Source organism: Drosophila grimshawi, unplaced genomic scaffold, assembly GCF_018153295.1.
Source record: "Drosophila grimshawi isolate 15287-2541.00 unplaced genomic scaffold, ASM1815329v1 contig_311, whole genome shotgun sequence".
Lineage (NCBI taxonomy): Eukaryota > Metazoa > Arthropoda > Insecta > Diptera > Drosophilidae > Drosophila > Drosophila grimshawi.
Window position 1 is genome coordinate 26,251,309 of NW_025063098.1, and position 20,335 is coordinate 26,271,643.

General features: G+C 38.9%; 1 protein-coding gene across 2 annotated transcripts in view; it reads left to right on the plus strand.

Annotated features, from left to right (window-relative positions):
• LOC6568583 (band 4.1-like protein 4) overlaps positions 1-20,335 on the plus strand; it is a 78,381-nt gene that overhangs the window by 15,997 nt on the left and 42,049 nt on the right. For both annotated transcript variants that reach the window (XM_032740565.2, XM_043215021.1), the window contains exon 2: positions 5,867-5,933. The gene's annotated coding sequence lies outside the window, so the exon portion shown is untranslated. The remainder of the gene's footprint in view (positions 1-5,866; positions 5,934-20,335) is intronic.

Here is a 20,335-nt window from a genome sequence, read left to right on the forward strand (position 1 = left end):
AATTGCAAATCCGTAATGGAAATTGCAAATCAAATATTACGTATACGCTTCGAGTTATCCAAAATATCATGTCGGAGCTGCCAGCAGCTAGCCCATTGTTGTGTCAGCCAAATAAAAACCCCCCAAAAAAAATGTAAGAAATAAAAACTTAAAGCCAAAAAACGGAAAACCGAAAACATAAAAAAGAAAGAAAAAAGAAAAACAAACAACATGCCAAAGGCGACGCGGTGGCTGACGTCGAAATGCGACAGCAGCCGCAACACCTTTGGAGTGGCAATTTGTTGACGCTGCCGCTTGCCGCATGCCACATGCCGCTTACCGCATGTCGCATACAGCTTGTTGCCCCGTTTTGGCGACAAGCAAACCGAACTGCACTCAAAATGGCATACAAATGTTGTTGTTATTGTTGTGTTCCGATACCCTGTATTTATTGAAAAGCCTATCTGTAAGATTTCTGAAATTAGCGTTGCATTTATAAATATATGTTTACGATCTATAGCAATGAAGAAATTTTTAATTTATTCTGATTAAAGCGACTATCTTCCTAAGGAAAGAATATATTATAAATGTGAAAAATGTTTTGAGGAAGTTTAATTTTATCTACTTTATGGATTTTTAATTTAAGTTTCTCTTCTGTTATTTTTTTTTATTGGGATCAACTTTAAGTATTTAAAGTATACACTTTCACGGCGAGGAAACTATATTTTAATTTCACAAATAGAGAGTAATATCTGGAAGGTGGTCCGGGGGTTTTTATTATTAAGAATCAATCTAATCGAATCCGAGAAGGCTTTGTATGCTTGAGAATTATTGAAGGAAGCTAGTTGACACAACAGATTTTCAGCCACCTGCGTATCAAGAAGCGTTTAGCAATATGTCTGGCAAGTGGATGGCAATATGTGACCACAATAACCGTACAAGTGTGACGAATTCTCCTAATCATGGAGTTTCTCAACAACGGATGATTTCTTTACAATTTTACGTGAGATGAACTTTTTTGAATTGATTGGAAAAACTTCTTTCTTCAATTTGTGTGCGGGATACAGAGTACCTTCTAGTCGGATATTTCCAAAAGCGAACACTTATTTGTTGTTGTTTTTTTATTGTTGCTGTTCCAGCTGAAACCCGTTGTGCTCAAGTACGACTCAAGCAATCAATTGGCAGCAGCAGCAGCAGCAGCAGTTTCAACTTGAGTGCGAAATCAACAATCGAGCATCTCAAGAATGACTTAACAGCGTGACATAAAAACAACAATAACAACAGCAATAACAATAACAAGCAAATACAAAACAACAACTAAAAGCTGCTAATAGCTGGCAAAGCTCTGTCAGCTTTGTTACGCCTTTTAGAGGTGTTTGCATTTCAGTTCCGGCCAACTCAAAAATGCTCCAAGGTGTGCAAATGAGCATTCTCATTTGCATTGAGTGTCAAATGCATCCATTAAATTGAAATATTTGTAATTTGCTATTGCACACACTCGCACCGTCCAAACTGTCATCGCTGCTCTTTGTTGCAATTTGCAACAAATTCTCATTTGCATTGCGCAAAACGGCGAAAATTGCACAAACGACACTGTAAAAATTTTTGTTGCCAATTTTCAATGACCATAAATTGTAGCAGTTGTCGTTTGCATAAAATTCCAGCAACAGCAACAAAAACTCTCGTAATTGTAACCAAAAACAACAAGTCGTTTTACTAACTGATCCAATAGAGACAGACAGTATGTGTGTGTGTGTGAGAGAGAGAGAGAGAGAGAGTGGGTGAGAAAGAGACCGACTGACTGCACTAACGTCAATTTCCAATGCGTTTATTGAGTGCGCATAAATTTCGTAAGCTCCAATTTTGATGGAAAATTGATATGTGCACATACACATACATTTATGATGTACAAAACACATATGTATATATATGTATATATATATATATATATGCAAATGTGAATACATATGCATATGAATACTCTGCCATTGTCAAACAAACAACAAAATCAAATTTAAAGTGAAATGTAAGTGAATTTGCGTAAAAAAAAATGCTATCAAAATATGAGCGCACTAATTTTATTACAAATTCTGAATTTTTATCCTTTGCGAAAGATGAAATACATCAGTATGTGATATGTTCAATTCCGATCAGAATAATATTGGAGCTAAAATGTATAGTATTTTTCTCAATCCTTGGTATATTTGCTTCGTTTCCTTCGATCATTTCATTTTAAATGTATATATTGTTTTATTTATATTCCAAAGTCAAACTATTTCGAAAGCGTATAAGAAGTCAAAAACTTTCATCCTGTTCAAACGTTATACGATTGTAAATATTCCTTGCAAGAATAAAATAAATTAGTAAATTTGCCCAAACTATTGTCAGTCATGCAATACTCGCAGCATGCAACTAATCCAATTGAAACATTTATTATCTCGCAATATTTTATTTCTATGTAGGGTATTTTCCAATTATTTGTAGTAGTAGTTGGCGAAGCGTTTAATAAATCAAACAAATAAGCATTCACACAATTTACAATTTATACAAAACCAAACAGCGAATCAAAACCAGCCCAAAACCGTCGCGCTTTTAATTAGACATACAAAATAAATGAAATTAACAAGCCACAAAATAATAAAAAATAATTGTATATATAATTGCTACAACGGCGAAAATGTTAAATTTGCTTATCTATTTTTTTTTATTTTTTTTTTGTGGACCCGTTTGAACAATTTATTAGCAAAGCGAAAGAATTGATTGATCTGCCCCAGAGCAGAGGCGATGTGTGTGAGTGTGTGTGTGTGCCCCTAGGGGCTATCTGTCTGTCTGTCTATCTATCAATCGTCCAGCACTCCCCCAACCCCCCCGTCACGATTGGGTTCAATCAAAATTTGTAATGAACAAGCCGGAAAAAATTAAACACACACAGCGAGAAATATTCTACAGAGCCGTTGTTCGCTTTTAGTTGTTTGCTTTGCTTGGTTGTTGTTGTTGTTATTGTTGCTGGTGTTGTTGCTGGTGTTGTTGCTGCGGTTGTTTGGTGTTGGGTGTTTCATTATGCTGCTGTTGCGGCTGTTGCGGCTCTTTGGCGCTGCCTTTACATTTTAATGATACAATTTAAAATCAACGCAGACTCATGATTTTGCATATTTTGAGCATTAAATTCTTGTGGGTCCGTGGGCCGAATGCTGTTCTGATTCCGTTTCCATTTCTGCTCGCTTGCCGCATAATTCAGGCAAAGTTTTCAGTTTTTTGCTTTTGTTTTTGTTGTTTTTGAACAGCAATCAATGGCCGAGAACCAAGCCAGCCGCCCGCTGTGATTTGACCAAAAACTGACGGACCACCGTCTTAGCCGGGCCCGCTGAATGCTCGCCTGGCCAAAACGGCTATCAAATAAATAACACCGCAGACCCGCAGCGTGTGCGAAACGTAATAGAAATGAGAGGCAAACAGTTAGCTTCAGTGTGCCAAATTTGAAATACCCTTCACGGAACCTAAACAGAGATCGATCGTTTCTATGGATGCCATATGATGCTGTCCGGTGATCACAATTATTGGCCATTTAGTTCTGGTAAAAATAATGAATAATTTCTCAGTTTTTTTCGGTATTCAGTAGCAGTGCCGTAATGCTCCAAATATACTGAGTCTAAGAAAAAAAAGTTTGAAATTAACAACACTTGTAATCCAGCTGTCAAACCGCAACTTATTTAAGGCTCCGATTCCGGTTCTGATGCGCACAATGTAAAGTAAACGTAATGCGTTTTTCCAAATTATTTTCAATATTCGGTACCGAAAAGTTTGAAAAACCAATTAAGTACGATGTTTTGGGTAATAAAATAATAATTTTTAGTTATTGATTCTTAAAAATGTTGCTTATATTTCAGTTACTTTCCTAAATTGAAATCAGTTAATTTCCAGTCCCGATTTAACACAGACTGAGTTGATTCATACATTTTGTTTAACAAAATAATCACACCAGGACTTTTCAAGAGTATCTGCATGAAGCACAAAAGAAATGCGAATACCCTGTGCATAAGTGTATAGAGATATCAAAAGCTTCTAATGCTGCTGATGGGTGCGCCACTCCATCTACAGCAATGAAAAGATACGAGAACGGGCCGCAACATTTTAGCTAAACGGCGCGCATTACTTTTAATTAAAAGCAACGATGGCAACGCCAGCAGAAAGCAACTGCACATGACTTGAACTTGAACTCACATAACGAGGCGACCCCAAAGACCGAGAGAGAAACAGAGAGAGAGAGAGAGAGAGAGACCCGAGACCTCAGACCTCAGACCTCAGACCTTGCTCAATCTCAAGACTCAAGAGTCCAAGACACCGACACAGACGACGTGTCGTCCAAGAGCACGACCACCACTGTGTCTAATTCCAAGTCCAAGCCGCACATGATTACCCATAAGCTGACATCGCTCGTTCCACAGTTCGTTGCACAGAGAGCGTAACAGTTTGACTTTAATCAGTTTGCCACAGCAGCAGCAACAGCAACAACAACAGCAACGACAACAACTTACAAGCTGGCATTTCATGTTAATTTCCAGTGAGTGACATTGCGCATACGCAACGCTGTCTGCCAACCAGCTTAATTACATGAAGAAAAAAAAAACAACATGTTAAACTTGTAGCCAGATTATTTACAAACCGTGAGCAATAAGCCATCAAATTTTAATTAGACACGCATTAATTAGCTACATTAGAAGCACATCTCAAGTGGGCGTCAATTCAATTTTTCAAGCTTTACATGGCAATAAAAGAAACCAGTCTGTATTCGATATTAAATACGTATTTTTTATGCGTATACCTTTGATTCTATAAGGAAAAAAAAATAAACAACCATCTCGCACATACAAACAGGTACAGGTAGACATGACTGTAACGAATCGGTTACCGATGCTAATTACTTGTACTTTACAAGGTCGCCAAACAAAGAAACTTTAATTTATTTTGTACTTTTGTAAATATTTCCACAAACATACTTTATTCAAATTCTTAAAGTCTTATGTAAGACTTTTTATTTTGACTGCCGATTGCTCGAACTGACTGTGTTGGAGAATACTTAATTAATTGATTGTGCGGCTGTCTGTCGGTCTGTCGGTCTGTCGGTCTGCCTATCTGTCGGTCTGTTTAGCCTCTCGCCTCAGGTGCCAACGAGGCGTTGTGACGACCCACGCCCAATTCCATTTCCATTTCCAATACCAATTCCAGCAAATAATTAGCATAAAGCACGTGCGCCGTCAACTTGAGCGCGCCCCTTCCTCATTTGTATGCCCAACTTAAACTGGGGGCAGCCCCACTTGCTACCAGTTCAGCAGTTGTCTGGGACCGGCTCTTGTAGCTCATGCTGAAGCTCTAGTTGTAGTTGTGACTGGGTGGCTGGCTACCTGTTGGCTAAACATTCAGCACAGGTGCGTACGTAAAACGCCCTCCAGCACAGCGCATAAGTGTTGAAGGGGTAAAGGGAGAGGGAGATGAAGACGGAGATGGAGGGGGGGCAGCTCGCTTGGTTTTATGGACATTTTTCAAGTCAAAGCAACGCAGACAGTTGCGCATTTCATTTGAGTTCTGTTTTGGCTGATTTATTTGGCCCAGAGGCCAATTGCATGAATCACAACGCATTGCAAGTTGTGCAATGCCTGTTGACCGTAATAGGTAATAACTAGCTTATACCCTATGAATAAAATACAGTTCTTACACTTTGTTCGATATTTTTCTGTTTCCTTTGTTGTCAAATTAAATAAATATATAATAAAAATAAATTAAATTAAATTGAATTAATATTGTTGTCATTTGCAATCACTTAAAAATATATATATTTGTTGTCATCGTTGAATTTTAATATAATCCTTTCATATTTCTCTCTTTGCAGGGTGCATAAGCCATTAAGTTTAAGGCACAATCTGAATAGAAAAAGGCTTGAAGCGCATTTAATTAAGGTAAATTTTAGTTTAATCGCAATTTAGTCTTTAAACATTTTTTACAAACTCTACGTTTAAATGTGGATGGGCTTAAATAATAATAATGCACTTTAATTTGAAGGGGTAATAAAATGGGAAGCACTATTTTTCTTTCAGGCAGTCTATTATTAGGTGAAATAAATATCAGATTTCATGCTCAGAACTCTGATGCACTGGTGTCTAATCTATTTGTATATTTTGTCATACTATCTTGCCTCTTTTTATATTCACTTGTGCTGCTTCTTGTTATTATTTCTGTAGCATGCATATTTAGGGTATCTAAACTATGCAGTTTATGGCTCGACACTTATAGAGCACAGTCTGTTACCAAAAATACATTTTGTATACACCTTCAAGGCGCACTCGATGTTGGTTGTTGCTGTTATTATTATTGCTGCTATCCTGAATATCTGGAGCAGCTTTTGCAGTCTTTGTAGTCTTTTTTTATGCGGTCTGCGCTTTTCACGCTTTGCCAAATTGCCAACTTGACCGGCACAAAAAAAGCAAATCACAAAAAAATAGGCCGCCCATGCGGGTGTGTGTGTGTGTGCATGTGTGTGTGTGTGGGTTTGTGTGTGCAAGTGCGATAAGTGTGTGCTTTATGTGTGCAAGAGTATGTGTTAGTTTGTGCTCATAACATTTTATTTAATGCACATTTCGTTCACAATTTGTTGTTAATAAATGCAAGCCCGCAACGCTTGGCTTGCTAGCTAGCTGCCTGGCTGGCTGCCTGTGTTAGCCTGGTTAGCTGTTAGTTGCCACAGATTTGCAGCAAATTGCGCCCACAAATGAGGTCAGGCAGCATAGGCTGCACAATAAGCGCGATACCCGTTACATGCACACGGCTGCCTGCCTCACGTGTTGACTTGTGAAAGTAAACGCCCCCAGCATGCAGCCTGCAGCCCCCCACCCACTTCACTAGTTGCATGCTTGTAATTTCGTGTGAGCTTGCAACTAACCTTCACATAAATTATTCCCATGAAAGAAAAAAGCTGCAGCAAAGAGTCGAAAGACGCAAGGCAGCTTAAGACATCGTGATAAGCTGCTAGATATTTATCTGGCTAGCAAATTACATGAGGCAACGCCTAGTCAAGTGCCCCGGCTCAATAGAAAGAGAAAGAGTGTGCGAGTGGGAGAGGGCGATTGGCAAACATGCAGCACGTTAAGAGAAATGAGGTGTCGACGCTATTGTTAGGCGTTGCACACAGCCCCAAACACACACCAATCACACACACGCGCACACGCACACACGCACACACACTTTACACACACTCACACTGTACACACACTTTCAAGCACACTCATACGCCTCGTGCGAAGACGTGAGTTGCAATTGAAAGACCAAGATTCTTTTTGGGCAACTCCAAATCGTTTTCTTGATTCTTAGAAAGAGGAGTAGCGATGGAGGCATGCATATAAAACCGCTGTTAAAAGGCCATTAAATTTAGAAAATAGATTGTGAAATACAGTAGAACTTCATTAGCACGAGAGAATGATGCACTTCAATAAAATTCAAATGAATTCGAATCGAGTAAAAAGCAATTAAGCCAAAATTAAATTAGCATAAAATTCCTTAGGCCAAGCACGTTAAATCTTTAAGCCAGCAACAGGCTCAAAATACTCGAAATAAGTGCGATGAACTCGAATCAAGCTGGCCACATTTTTTATAACACATTTTTTGCCAATTTTTGTTAGTTATCTTTGAATTAAATAAAATTTGTTTCCTCACGTTTACTCCTTTATTTATTATAAATTTTTTTAAATATATTTTTGAATTCTTGTTTGTAATTAATTTTGAGAAGTTTTATTGTGTTGTAAAATTAATCAGTTAAGAATTGAGCTCTGTGTGTCTTTAAGCCGTTTTTGTAGTTGGCACTTAACGAGCTAATGAGGCACATATAATTTTATTTTAATTGGCACCAAGCACACAGGCACAGACACACAGAAATCCATCTGCATATGTCTATATTTACGTATAATTATTCATTGAGAGCCAAGCCCATATTATGATTGTGCTGTATGTTGTACTCTGTACTGGGGCGCTGCTGGCAGGAATCAACGTGTAGCAGCAATCATTTCGATAACACTTGAATACAAAATGAGGGTCATTAATTTTATAACAAAGTATGTTGGCCCCGGCAAGGGGGCACACAACACAGCTTGAGCGGCAAGCTAGGAGTCAGCCAGCGATTTTGGCCAGGCTTACTCTGGGGCCATGCGGCAGTCCGTCTGTCAACTCGACAGTCAGTCAATCATAACCCGTTTCAGCTGCTTCGAGTACAAATCAAACTCGTTATCGTCCCAAAAAGATCTATGCGACCAATAAAATATACAGTACACAGCACAGAGCACACAGCTCAACAGACGCCTACCTTGCCATTGGCTTCAAGTTGTTCGACTCGGCCTGGCTAATATACATATATATATATATATATATATATATATATATATATATATATATATAAATATATATAAAGTATTGTCAAGCTCTACGTGCTTGGCCATCAAAATGCTGCACGCCTCATCAGGCCATAAAGTTAACCAACATCACAGAACTTGGCCCGATGACAGATTTTTTTTCTTTTAATTGCAGCCTGCAAATGTCGTTTACATTTGAACTTCGAGCCAAGTCGTGGACGATTTTTGTTCCGCCTATTTATATATATATATATATATATATAAATTCTTTTGTTTTTGGGTCATGTCTAGCTAATCAACGTCGGCAGCTGGCCGGCTGCTGGGCGGCAATTGCAACGCCCACCGCAAATTTATCAGAGTCAGTCTAGCCTCTGGTCCCTCAGTCTTTGCAGTCCTTTAGATGCCGCCAGTTGTATTAAGCATATTTTCTGCTATGCCAGTCAGGCAACTAGCGAAACGTGAGCTTATGGTTTATGGCGACTTAATAAGACTCGGCCAACCGTCCAACCGGCTAACAGCGAACAGCTAACTGCCTGTTGCCTGTTTTTGTCCCCGACTACAAATCTGCCGTGCGGCGTGTCAACTACAGTCGGCAAAAAAATATGCCCTAAAATGCAAATCCAGAAAAACATAAAATTTCCAAGGAAACGAAAAAAGTTTATAAGAAACCCAGAAATTTGCAGTCTCTGTCGCTTATAGATCGTCGGATTAAAGAGCAATTTTATTTTGAAATTTAGAAAGAATGTTATTATTCAATTTAAAAAATACATATGTTTTTTTTAAGTAACTTAAATTTTTTGAATTTGTAGTAAAATTTTGTTGGTTTTTTCGGAACTTAAAATCGTGATTTAAAAAACAAAAAAAAAAAAATTTAATTTGATCCATCTATCTTGTGGTAATTTTGGAATACCAGGACATGTTTTTTTGCACAGTGCAATGACGACCACATCTGCGGCTGCAGCAGCAACAACGACAACAGCAACACATAAGCCGCAGCACCTAAGCTTGAAGTCGGGGTGAATCTGCGGAATGATAAACAACCGAAGCGTTTTAAACGGCTTCATTAATCTTATTCAGCGCTCCGCCACTGCTGCGCTTGTCTATTAAAGCTTGTAATGCGGAGAGTCTCAGTGAGAGAAAATGATTGCGCCTGCCACAGCTGCTCATCAGCAGCAGCAGAGCTCAGGTTGAAATGTACCAACTGTCAGCTTCACGTCATCCCAACATTTTATGAGCTGCTGTCGCTGCCTCGGCCGCTTGCCGTTTGCCACTCCCACTGTCATTGTCATTGTCATTGACAATGCCAGGGCATAAGTTCAAATCCGGGCCACAGGCCGGAGGCATCTGCTAATTGGTTAAGTTGGCGGCTACTTTAACTGCGAGGACTACTGCGAGGACTACTGCAAGACTATCTTCAACTTTGATGCTGCACTCCTGGCTATTAACAAGAGGCGGCTTTTTCCTAATTCAAGAATTATGATTTTTAAATTATTATATAAAATTTTCAACAGTCTTCAGCAGTTATTCCACTGACGTTAGAGTATTATGGAGTCGGTTACATATACAATATATATGTCAATTTTTACTACCTTAAAATAATTCCAAAGCCGGCAAATCTACAAATCAAAATTACAAATAAATTTCCACGATTTGATTGCTTTAAAATTTATGTAAACCTTTTTGAATTCTCAGAACAATAAACTCACATAATGCAAAAATATGTATGAGGACTGCTTCTCACAAAATATGTTTATATATTTATGGCCGTGACTAATCAGATTTAATGCACATTTCAGTTGGGCCATTCGCTTATGGTTGCAGACACAGAGAGATGCCACATTTTATGGCGGCTACATAAAACGGAAGAAAAGACACAAATAAATATTTCACGTGACCATCTCTAATCTGCATTTAATTACCTAGACGAGTTGGCTAGAGTCAGAGTCTAATGTTCAGCACAAAAGCGAGTTAAGTGTGATTTGTGTGACAGGATTAGCTGTCACGTGTCTATCTTTTGGGAGAAAATCTTTGTCACGTGCTCATCGCTTGATTTGTGTTGTTAGCTGCGTTTGTTGTTCTGTGTCGCATGTCTGTGACGAATCTCGCTGAGAGATTCCTTGCGTCTAACCGTGGCACTCAGACTGGAATTTTGAAAATCCTTTTAGTTTCTGTTTCAGAAAATGATTTTAATAATGATTTATCAGTGTATGTTTCTCAAATGTGTTTCTTGAAAATCGAAAGTACATTTTAGGGCAAGTATTTTTTGCCGAGTGCAGCTGAGAGAGTCTTTTGGTATCCGCCGTCTCATCATAGACATGACAATTCCTTGCCTTATCATTTCATAATGAATTTGTTTTGTCAGCTAATAAATTATGAAGAACACGCTCCACGTTCCTGCCCACAAGCAACAACTAGTCGCTTGTTGATGAAGAAGAAGCTGAAGATGAAGCGGCGCAGAGAACAAGCTCTGAGAGCTCAAAGAACTTCATCATAATCAGCATCAGCATCCACATCCACATCCGCATCGGCAGCATCGGCATCATTGGTAAATGTTGTCCCTAGACCTGGTATGCTGTGTCTGCTGGGGTTTTCTCTTTCTTTTTCATTTATTTTTTTGTTTTTTTTTGTTTTTTATTTTATCGTCCGACTCGGTTTGATTTAGTGGCCCGCAGTTTGTTTAGTTATTAGCCTTATTGCCCTTTGCGCAGAACAAATTGCATTTTGATTTATGTGCGCTGAATTAGTTAATCTGAGAAAAGGGCATAGAATGCGACACGCGACAGGGCAGGAAATGAGACGCTAGACAAGCAACAACTGCCGCCGCCCACATCAAAAGCCACACACACAGGAAATGACACCCATGCTTAGAGCAAATACACACGCACACACACACAATTATTTGTATATATATATATATATATATATCTTGTGCACTGGCCACATCAAAGAGCATTTAAAAACCAAATTGGTAATTAAGTAAAACGCATAAGCCGCAAAGTGAGCTGGTCGATTATTTACACTCCCCAAGGCAGCCGGACAAAAATTTTCAATGAGTAGTGTGTCAGTATAATTGACTGACTGACTGATTGACGGACTGACTGACTGAGTGACTGACGCGCATTTCCTTTCAAACTGCAGACGAAACTCAAAAGCAGCAACGACAACAACCACAGCAAAGTGTATTAAATAACCGCAAGCCAAAGCTTAACTTAAACACCACAGCCTAAAATGACGACAGGGCCCAAGCCCGCCAGCAACTTAACTGAGTGTGGTTGTGTGTGTGTGTGTGTTTGTGCTACGGCTACAAACAAACCAATTTGTAATTGAGTCCTCGGACCAAATTTGCCAGACAACCTGGCTAACCATCGAAACCAAACCTGGATTGTCCCTGGAGTGTTCTGCACTCAGAAAAAAACATATGGAAAACTGAAAATTGTTTCTTCAATGTGGAAATACTTGTCCTTCGAAAGTGAAAATAAGTAAATAAATAAAATTAAAATAAAAAGTCCGAAATATTTAAACTTAAAATAATTCAAAGTCGTTTTTACTGACGTAATTTCATAAAATTTATGGACAGATAAAACCATAATTTTATTAATGCTTTAATTTCACAAATATGCCAAGTCATCTTTGATGATTTTGTAAAACTTAGAACATTTTACACCAGACAAAACTGTGAGTTTTAAAAATTCAATTTCTCAAAAACTATTGCAAGTCATCTTTGGTGATTTTTTTTTCAATTTCTAGTACATATTTTCTCTGAGTGTAGCCCAATCCGAGTCTCGGCACAACTCATTAACGCAGTAACGAAGCCATTGAACCGCCTGCGTAGCCAAACTTCAGTAAATATTAAAGTGCTACTAACTTTTTCCGCTATTTTGAACCAGACTTGTTGGCCAGTCGTTCATTAGGGCGCTGCAGCTCTGGGCCGGGATTTGGTCTGTGTCTGTCTCTGTGTCTGGTTTCTGTGCCGACTGTTGCTGCAAATTAATGCAATGCAAATTTGGTGGCAAAATGTTTGCTGACATTGTCTGCTGACCCGATTCCCCAAAGACACCTATTTGGCGTCCCAAGCGGGGCTTTGCGTGGCATACTAAAAACTAAGTGCTGCTGCTGCTGCTGCTGCTGCTGATGGCAAGTTGCGATTGCAATTGCCAGCTAACTGGCAACAGTCTGTTGCACATTGTCTGCTGCTGCTGCTGCTGTTGCAGTTGCTGCTCTTGTTGTTGTCGGAAGTACAGTTAAAACAGAGTTACTTAATTTGCGCGTTGCATATTTTAAATCGAGTTGTTACATAATGCCACATTGAGTTCTTCACTTTGAGTTGCACTCACTGTCTATCTGTCATTCCCAATCATTCGTGGCAGTTGCACAAAGGCCATAATCACTGACAAACTAACAGCCTTTGACAAACTTTGACGGACTTTCAACTAAGGCCCCGTAAAGCCGGCAAGCCTGATTACCTTTGCAAAAACAAACGCATATAAGCTTTCAGCATACGCAGCACCACTCAACCACTCGCATCACTTGGCTTTGCTTAAGCCGTTTGAAAAATCACTGTCAGAAAAAATCGTCTCGAAAAAAATTGTCATTTTCCGGATGGATTTCTGACTGGCGGCATAAAAAACGCCCAAAGCTGATTCCATTTCAAATGGGGAAAAAATGGTTTTCTTTTTTTCGTCAGCTGTCATCCGCACTTTTGTCAATTGTATCGAATGTTGCCATTACTAATCCATTTGTGATTTTTTTACTCCTTAGTTAATTGTCCTTTGTGATTTACAAAAGCTTTAAAATTCGTGAACAATTTTTAAGTTTTAAGTTATTTATGGTGTTTTAAAATTTAAAGTTGCCTTTTATTATTTAGCATGGATTATTTGCTGGTTTTAATTAATTCCTCCTAGAAATTTTGAATTTCTTATAAAGAAAAAGTGTTATAGGTGGTGAAAGCCTATCAGATAAGACTAATCTGATGGAATTTGATCTAAATCTTTAAACCTCTCCTAACTTATTTGTCATATGTAAATTAATTTAGTTGTAAGCATAAATTAATGTGGGATTTTTTAAATTCTCTTGCATTTTGTATGGCTTGTTAGTTATGCAAATTAAGAATGCCAACGAAAAAGATATGTGGAATTCTTAATATGTTTTCAAAAGTTTTCGTTAGAAGACCTTCTTTAATGCTTCTATTATACGATTAAAAGACTGCTTCTGAAAATATTCTTATTTCTTAATTTACATTTAAATATAATGAATTTTGTAACAAAAAACACTCTTTAATATACAAAAAATAAGTCAAGTTTTAGAAAATAGTAAAATTGAAATCCCCCTCCTTATGCTATGCGAATGAAATCTGGAGTTTATCCCAGAGAATAATTAAATCTTACACATTTATGTCTGTTGTTAGCTGCAAGCATTAATAAATTTATTAATCATAAAATGTAAAATATATACTATAGCTATAACATTCTATGTGAACAAGTTATAAATATGCTGTAGCTCATACCTATAAAGCTTATTTCAAGTAATTAGTATTTTCTTTGAATAATTATGAAAACATTTGATCTCCGCTAAAGTCTCATAAATTATGCAAATGAACCTTAGAATTTGTCCCACATTTTAGTCGCGCCGCCTGTGGTTCAGTGAACTGAGCCCGGCAACTTCTCGCGAGAAGAAAAAAGAAATGGGTCAGAAACCGAAAACCTGTTGTGCCTAAGGCCGAATAAAAAAATCTGAGAAGTTCTTCAGATCGAATCAAATCAAATCGAATCTGTTGACAACATTTAAATAATGGGCTTATTAATGTGCAAATGAGGCGCAGGTTGAATTCATATTTGACACTTTTTGACATGGCCATTGATTTGCCTCAAAATGTTTTATGCTTCACTAATGGCCCAGAGGGAGCGTGTGGAGAGTGAAAACGTTTTGTGGCATTAATTTTACGATCTGCGGCACTCGAATGTTGGCTGGCTGCTGACCAAAAGATAAAAGCCCTATTGCCCTTGGCCATAAATTTGCGGTTATAATGCAGCACAAGGAAATGTGCGAGATTCAATGCAGCCCAAAACGATGTGTGAGAAGTTGGTCATAAAAATATGACATTAAAAGCAGCTCAGCAGCTAATTGAAGTCATATCGCATATTAAGTACCCGCCTAGTTGTCAGCTGGCTTTAAATATATGCGTATACAGAGTGGGGATTGGGGAGAATATGTTGAAGGATGGGCAGGCAAATAAGTAAATTGGATTTACCCCACCGAGCATATACACACAGACACACACACACATAAAAAGTGTGGCAACTTTGCCTGATTGCCTCATGGATATTGGACTGGGACCTGAGAGCTGGGACTAGAACCCGGAATACTGAGAAATTGAGCTCCGCTTTGCGAGTCTCTGAGCTGCACCTTCAGCAGCTGGTGCCTGTGCTGCTTCTGCTGCTTCTGCTGCTGCTATTCCTGGTTTCGTCTATTTCAGCTACTTTTACAGCTCAGCTGACAATGTTGCCAATGTTGTACGGTAATTTTACATAAAAGCACATAAAGTGCAATGTTTGATCGTAAAACTTTTTTACGACATTTTTCCTGTACGCATATATATATAAAATGGCTGTCAAGCCAGCAGAAGTATTTCCTCACTTCCTGGCTTCGCCTCTCTCTTCCTCTCGTTGTCCCTCTCTCTATATTGCCTGCTCCATGGAGTATTTGGCTTTATCTGTTGTGCGTTTATATTATTTTTTTCTTTTTTTGCTTTTTGGTGAACAGGCGTCATGAAAATTGTTTGCTCATATAAAATTTGTAACACGTGTGCAAGGACAACGACAACGTTGTTGATGTTGCAAAACTTCTATTCTTCCCGTGGCTGCTGTGTTAGGCATAGGAAAATTTATGCGCAATATCTGGTTTATTGTTTGGCGGCAAGTGAAACACTTTGGAGAATTACCCTACAGTGGGTTTCGGCGCCGTAAATGTCAATCATGGCAGGGGGCTCAGGGAAAGCAACCAAGCAATTTACTAAACACACTCTTTTTGTTGTGCCGCAATTTCAACTGCAATTGCAGCTCCCGTTACCTTGAGCTAGTCCCCGTTTCTACACTCAAAAAAGAAAAACAAAACCGAGTTCAAAAGAGAAGTTCGTAGAACGGCAGATAATTCCAAATTGAATAAATTAAAAATATTATTTATTAATTGGCTCACGACTGAACTTGAATACTTAAAACCTGCAATAAATCTTAGTCTATATCTAGGTTTAGTAAATAACTGTTATTCAACCGTTTCTCAATCGTGTTAAATGTATTCCAATATAGTCTATCGTTTAGGAATTTTGATATAAGACAAAGAATTTCCAATGGGAATTAATAATTTTGTTTACTATCGGATTTGGACAACGTTTTTTTACAAGCGCCCACATCTTTTCTTCGAGTGCATACCGTATTTAAGCACTCATAATGTTAATGACATGCACAGCAGCCAACATGAAGAACGTTAAGAGAAAATACGCCCACGCTTTCAACTGCTTTTTGCCGGCATAATAGCTCAGGCCTGAGACTAAGGCTATGTGTCTTAACCATTGTATCCATAAAATGCAAATGCAACCGCCACAGCACTGCAACTGTGCCATTTCAAAGCAAAGTCTCTTACTTTTACTTCAGCTATTCCAGCATTGTCGTCGACGTAGTCATCATCATCATTAAAAATAAAGTAATTTTCACGCATGTGCCTTGCCAAATAGAAAATAAAATGCATTTTCCGCAACATGACGAATGAGCTGATTCTATTTTACAGTTTCTCATGCAACCCTCCTCTCCTAGCTCCCACAAAACGATCCGGCACTGAAGCAGTGAAAAAAAATTGAAGATTTTTCTATAAAAATTCACGTAATGCAAGTCACAAACTGGCTGCGGGCACAGCAGCGTTGCAACTTGCAACCAGCAGCAGCATGAGGTAATAGAAGGTCATAAGCACGAGTGTGCGGCTCTTAAATACCCTACGGCTTATAATTATGACAAATTTATAAATTGATCTTTCAATTATTATGTAGTAAATATAGTTCCAATTGGATTTATTTTAGATAGACTCATTTATTTATTTTTTAAAAATTCTATATTTCAAGTGTTTTTTTATACAAAATGTATTATTTAAATTTTAATTAGTCTCTTGAGATTTTAAATTGAAAAAGAAAAATGAAAATTAAACTCTTATTGGAATCAAAATATAGACATACTTGTTGGTATACTTATATGGGAGACATACGTGCTCAATATGGCAAGTCTCTGTGTTAGCTATAGAATGTCTAGTCTGGCAAGTCTGGCAAATCTAGCAGTCACGCCCCCTCACTGTGGCAGCCATGTCAAGTTGTGCTAGACGTGGCTGCTGTCGCGTTAGAGTCGCGGCGCACTTTAAGCGAATTTCATTTGTCTGCAGCGTCAACCACTTGACAATCACTCACATGGCCCAGCCCCAGACCCAGAGCCAGTGCCAGAGTCAGTAACCAGCCCAACGAGCCACCAGTCAGCAGCCAGCAGCTAGCAGCTTCCTGCATCCATAAAGCACCAAAGGGAGCAGCAGAAGCAGCGCCTCCTAAACTCCCTTGAATTTTGCTTGCACTAAAAAAAAATATATATATCTATGTAAATGCATGAAGAAAGAAAAAAAATCTATACCTGAAAATTATATTCTTATCTTAAATTTGTTAAAGGTATTAATAATAGATTAACTACGAGTCTTAAAGTCAAAATAAATCCTAGCTCTGAATATGAAAGAACGTGAAATAAATGATAAATTTCAGTATTGGTCAACAACGATTGTTCTTATATCAAAATAGGTAAGCAAATCCTATTTAAAGGAAGTTAAATGTATGAATAAGATCGGAATAAATTACTTACGATTAACCTTACTCTAAAAAAAATTGATTTCTTCCTGAAAGTAAATTAATTAAATCAATCCCAATAACTAAATGTGACATTTTGAATATATAGCAGCGTTTTTCGCTATGTGTGCTGTTGTCGGCTCAGTTGGTGTTAACAAGTTCCCATGCAAGCGCTCAAATATTAACGCACACACATGTGTCGTCAACGTTGCCGGCAACTGTAAATAAATACTCATAGAGCACACGGCACAAGATCTTGTGTGTCATTGCACTCGACGCCAGCCAAGCTCCATGGAGACAGAGAGCGGGGGCGACAGAGCGAGAGAGCGAGAGAGAGAGAGAGGGAGAGAGAGAGGGAGAGAGTGCGAGATGGCGTGAGTAAGAGTGGGTTGCGGTTAACACATACCTGCTGGTAGCTGGTCAAGACGTAAGCCAAATAAGTGAAATAGTATTTGCTGGTAAACCGCTACAAATCATTAAAATCATTCAAATACCAGACTGGAGATATAATTAACTGCAACTCAATCAGAGTTGAAGGCAGGTGGGCAGGGTGGGTCGGCGGGGCATTGTCATGCCAAAGCGAAATCGTCAATGCAATTAGAGACCCGTCAGTCCAAGCAATCGTCCTGGCTCATTACGTGCCACACAAAAAAAAAAAAAAAAAAAAGCCAAAAGAAAAATAAAAGAGGAGTACAAGAAATCGTTTGGCAGGCTCCGAAGTGGGCGCCAAGGCACGCCGTCGACCGTGTTAATTGCTGCAAATGCCCGAGGTATGCAATATGCCGCACGTTGCATGCCCCATTTCCCCTAAATGCACAAGGCCTATGTTATTGCCTTTGTGGTTGCAATTGATGTTATTCTTGTTGTAGTTGTTGTTGCCTTTGCGGTAAAATTTATGCTCGCCTGTGGCCGCTGGGTCGCCTGCTTCTGTGGCTCCAGCTATGCATAGTGCCTCCCAGCTATGGCCAGCAACCAGCAACCCACAATTGCAACACACACGCACACACACAAACACACACAGTGTGTAAATGCTTGCTCATAATTGTTCCGGCCATAAGGAAACATAAAGCGGCAGATTCAGCGTATAAAATTATTTTATGTACGCATACTTGGCTGCCAGGCATTGGCTGGCATTATTCTTGACTCTAATGTTTAACAAGCATGTTATTTTTATAGTGAGTTGATTTTCTTGAAAAAATTTACAGTTCAAAATCAGTTTGTGATATAATTTTGAAGAAGTAGAAGCTGTTTCTTTAGCAGAAGCTTTTCATTGTTGCAACTTACTCATATTTGGCACATATTTCTCTTGCCGATGCTGAACTTTATAGTTATAAATAGAGCTCCACAAACGTATTTTTGCTTTCAGCTCATTTTAATGGATTTTTTAACAGTTCATTATATCTATAGAAACTCGCAAGGGTTTTATTAGCATACAATTATTTCTGAAATTCAAATTACCATATTATGTAGGATATTTGCTGTTTGTAAGCCCTCAGCCTGGGATTCGTACTCAAATCCCCATATACACACATCAAAGACGTATGTTATATTAACTCTTGATTTGTCTGGTCGAGAGCTCACATCGCTCTCAAGTCCATCAACATTAGATTTCAGTTATTTAGAAAATAAATCCCAAAGCACTGGCTTCATTTTCCAGCTCATTTGACTGCTCGGTTTCATAGTCAAAAAAACAGCACCAAAATAAAACAGATGAAGAAAATGTAAAGAAAGTAAGAGAAAAAAAAGGTAAATCACTGCTCGACAAAATGTGTCAGAGCCGCCAGCCCAACTCCCCCCCAAAAACTTGGGGCGGCTACGCAGCATTTAATCATCATTAAAGTGCTGTGGGGGGCAGGACTGAAGCTGTATGGGGCTGGTGGTTGCAAAAGCAATCCTTCTGCCCTTTACAGCGACGGTTCACCTTTAGCCATTTGCACTTTTCGATGCTTTCACGTTTTTCATCATCATTACCAGCAGCTTCCCATGCATATAACAACAACAACAACAGCCAGCCGCCATTTGCACCGAAAGTAATAAATAATTTCGTTTAGACCAGAAAGAAAACTGGAGCAGACAGCATCCTGTTGCCAGATGTAGAATGGATGGATGGCTGGCTGGATGGATTCCTGAGCATGTGCTAAAAGTTTGTTTGCTTTTGCTGGCTGACTTTGCTGTTGCCGTTGCCGTTGCCGTTGCTGTTGCTTGTGCTTTTTTTTTCGGCGTCACTTCCGCAAACATCAAATGCTAGGGGGCGCTGGGCAAACGGGGGCGTGGCATTCATTGAAATATGACAAAATGCTGTTTGAGACATTTTCAGTTATTGATACGCACGTCAGCAAGGAAGGCAGCCAAGAAAAAAACGAAGAAAGCCAATGCAGTCAGATGGAGTCAACTTTATGACTCTGTGTGTGTGTGTGTGCGTATGTGTGTGTGTGTCTGTGTGTACTTATTAATAATAAACCCAAAACGATAGCTGGCAAAAAGAAAAGTAGCAACAGAGCGAGACAGAGCGAGACAGAAAGAGACAGCGACTGAGAGTAGTAAAATCCGCCGGAAATTCAAAGCACAGTTTTTCTTTTGAGGCTGCTGATGCCTGATAAATAGACAGATTTGGCAATGGGGTCGATCAGGTCACAAACAAACAGACACACACACACACACACACACACACACTGTTTTATCACAAATCAAGCCAAGTTTATTCTTGGGTTGCCCAAAATCACGCCCTTTCCCCCCGCCCCGCCCCTCAAACACTTTTGCTGTCTGGTGATAAATTTGATGGCAAAAGAAATTATGAGGGTGTCCTTGCACAGCGACTGATGATGTCCTGTTGTGCATGGTTTCAGGCCTTCAGATATGACGCTATAAATATGCCAAAGCTATAAATTTTCTTAGTGCTAAGTAAGTAGATGGAGGGGGTTGGGGGTTGTGCAGGCGCTCAAAAACCGATCAATGTCATATTTATCACATGTCTTCGACTTTTGGGGATTTTGGGGACTTAACTTTCGTTTGCGCTGGTTCTTGCTGCGGTTGTTCTGTTAAGCTTTAAGTTAATATATTACACTATAACAAATCTGTCATATCTGAACCAAATACGGAT